Genomic DNA, 3,443 nt, shown 5'->3' with positions numbered 1-3,443 from the left:
ACTGTTCTTTGTTAGTTCATGTTAGCTCTGATCCATTAAATAATGTCAACAGGCACACTTTTGTTCTTAATGTATTAGTAAATGTTGAAAATAACTAGGTTAATATATTAACTACAGTTAACTAAGGTTAATGTTAAGTATTTGGCATGTTAGTCCATGTTGGGTAGGTAACTAATGTTAACAAATGAAACCTTATTGTAAATTGTAAAGTGTCACCTGAGTGTTTTTTGTTTATACTTGTTAAATTTTAGTTTTCAAGAATAAATAACCTAAATGTAAGGGTAATTTCGCTAAATGTTATGCTTTATATATATATATATATACTTTCGGTATAACTTGTTTTTTTTTCTCGCTCTCTGTCTGTAATTGCATAGTTTTGTAAATAAATTGTGTAAATAAATTTTTCTCATGCCATCTTAATCAAGTGAGTTCTTTACTTTAAAAATGCATTCATCATAATGAGATGTTTATATATTTATAATGACAATGAAAGTAAACATTTTAAACGTTTTAATTTAAAATGAAAGATTAGTGAACAGTAAAGCAGATATTAAAAATTAATCCGGGCCACGTCCGGCGCGCTGTCCACTTTAGTGTCGGGCCGATTCCGGTGTTGTGCCCAATTTTGACCCCCTGCCAAATTATTACCCCCCTCGTTCAAATCGCTACCTGATTGCCTAATCCTAACCCCTCCCCCAAACCTACTCCTAAACCTACCAATACTAGGGGGGTAATAATCTAGCAGGGGGTCAGAATTGGGCACAACACCTGTATTTCTTAATCACCCAAAATGTCTGGGATTCGGCTGTTTTCTTAAACCAGCTCCCGCTGAATCCCTGACCACTGCCGCCTGCTCCCGCAACATGTGTTTCTCTCATGATTTTCGTGTCCTCCACTGCTTTAATCATTCTAATGTGTATAATTTTGGCGCATCAGGGAGCCGCTCTCAGTATGCGGAGTATTTAAATCTCTTTTGAATGAGCGTTTGCGCTGTTCACCAGAGGCGTCATGCCCATTTTCAAGAAACTGCTGAAAATACATCTCTTTCATCTTCATTTGACCCTCTAACTATAGCACTCTCTATTATAATGCTAATTCTAATTTTATCTTCTTGTTTATTATTGTTTTTTTATTATTATTACTTGTTTTATTTAAACAGAAAAATGAGCCTTTAACACTAGGATTCGCTGTTCTTTCTTTCTACTTATTTTCTTTTTATTTATTATAAATAATGACCTTCTACATACATACAAATGTCTATTTTTATATATGTGTACATACAATTGTCAAGTTGTATATTTTTAATCCTTATTTACTTTTACTTTTTTTTTTTTTTTTTTTTTGTCACTGTCATTCTGTTACACTGTGGAAGCTTCTGTCACGAAAACAAATTCCTTGTATGTATAAACATGCCTGGCAATAAAAGCTCATTCTGATTCTGATAACACTAGTATTCTAACACTTTCTATTTAAATTTGTTTTGTTTTTATTTATTATAAAAACAAAACAAGCAAAGACACACACACACACACACACAAACTTTTAAGTGAAAGTAAATTCAGGCGTTTAGCTGCTTGTGTTTTTATATTTCTTTATTGCTACTGCCTAGATTGTAATATCGTACTGAGAATAGAAAGGAAAATACGACAAACAAATAATTACAAATAATTTTAACTGTTAAAATTATTTTTGTAATGATTAAAAAAACAATGGAATAAATAATAAGGGTTGCCTAGTAGACTAGATAAAACTGCAACGATAGACAAGCACGGTTATATATGTATTAAAGTTAACTAAAATTAAAACTTTAAGAACATTTTCGTTGCTTGAAAAAAAATGTTTCAATGTTATTTGAAAAAATAAGTAATAAATTATTTCATTTTCTTATTCAGTGTCTTCCAGTTTCTTTTATATACATCAAACACACTCACACACACACACACACACACATTCATCAGAAAGAAGGGGGCCCAAATTTCTGTCTTGCATACCCCCCTGCTTAATGTAATTCCGCAGTGAAGCACAAATATAACCATTTAAAAAGATTAAAGCCTTTAATTATATAATGACCAAATACTTTAATATAAATATATATTAACAATGAACAAATGCACTACAATATAAATATTAACACTTTTTAAACCACACAACAAGTAAATTATATTTACTGTATATTTTATGCTAGTACCGGGTTGGACCCCCTTTTGCCTTCAGAACTGCATTAATTCTTCGTGGCATAGATTCAACAAGGTGTTGCAAACATTCCTCAGAGATTTTGGTACATATTGAGATGATAGCATCACACAGTTGCTGCAGATTTGTCGGCTGCACATCGTTGATGCGAATCTCCCGTTCCACCACATCCCAAAGCTGCTCTATTGGATTGAGATCTGGTGTCTGTGGAGGACATTTTAGTAAAGTGAACTCATTGTCATGTTCAAGAAACCAGTCTGAGATGATTTGAGCTTTGTGACATGGTGCATTATCCTGCTGGAAGTAGCCATCAGAAGATGGGTACACTGTAGTCATAAAGGGATGGACAGGGTCAGCAACAATACTCAGGTAGGCTGTGACATTTAAACAATGCTCAGTTGGTACTAAGGGACCCAAAGTGTGCTAAGAAAACATCCCCCACACCATTACACCACCACCAGCAGCCTGAACCGTTGAGACAAGGCAGGATGGATCCATGCTTTTTTATGTTCTTTACGCCAAATTCTGACCCTACCATCTGAATGTCGCAGCAGAAATTGAGACTCATCAGACCAGGCAACCTTTTTCCAGTCTTCTATTGTCCAATTTTGGTGAGCCTGTGTGAATTGTAGCCTCAGTTTCCTGTTCTTAGCTGACAGGAGCGGCACCGGGTGTGGTCTAATGCTGCTGTAGCCCATCTGCTTCAGGGTTCGACGTGTTGTGTGTTTAGAGATGGTATTCTTCATACCTTGATTGTAACGAGTGGTTATTGTTACTGAGTTACTGTTGCCTCTCAAACCAGTCTGCCCATTCTCCTCTGACCTCTGACATCAACAAGGCTGAATATTAGTTGTCCTCAATTAAGCAAGCCAAAAGGCAACAGTGACAAAGAACCCAAACTCTATCAAGACCAGGCTCAGTCAGGAAACCAGCTCTTCTCTGGCCAAGCGATCAAACGTAGTGTGATAATTCCAGGCTTCTTCACAAGTCAGATAGTGGATTGATATCATTCAGAATATTTCAACCAACTTCTGCTTGAAGGAACATCATTCCAGCAGGTGAAGCTGGTAAAAAGGGTCTGTGCAGAGGACTTGTCTGGTTCTCGTAGTCTTTGCTGAGGATCTGTGCTGGGGCAATCAATGAGGTCTTCACAGAGGATCTGTCGTCTAGTTGAAATGGTCTCTGCTGACATTCAGGGATGTTTAATGGTCATTCCTGGGTGCAGGTCCACCATCTGGTCTGGATACCGA

The sequence above is a fragment of the Cyprinus carpio genome, chromosome B19, assembly GCF_018340385.1.
Source record: "Cyprinus carpio isolate SPL01 chromosome B19, ASM1834038v1, whole genome shotgun sequence".
In the NCBI taxonomy this organism is placed as follows: domain Eukaryota; kingdom Metazoa; phylum Chordata; class Actinopteri; order Cypriniformes; family Cyprinidae; genus Cyprinus; species Cyprinus carpio.
Note: the sequence above shows the minus strand (reverse complement) of the source record.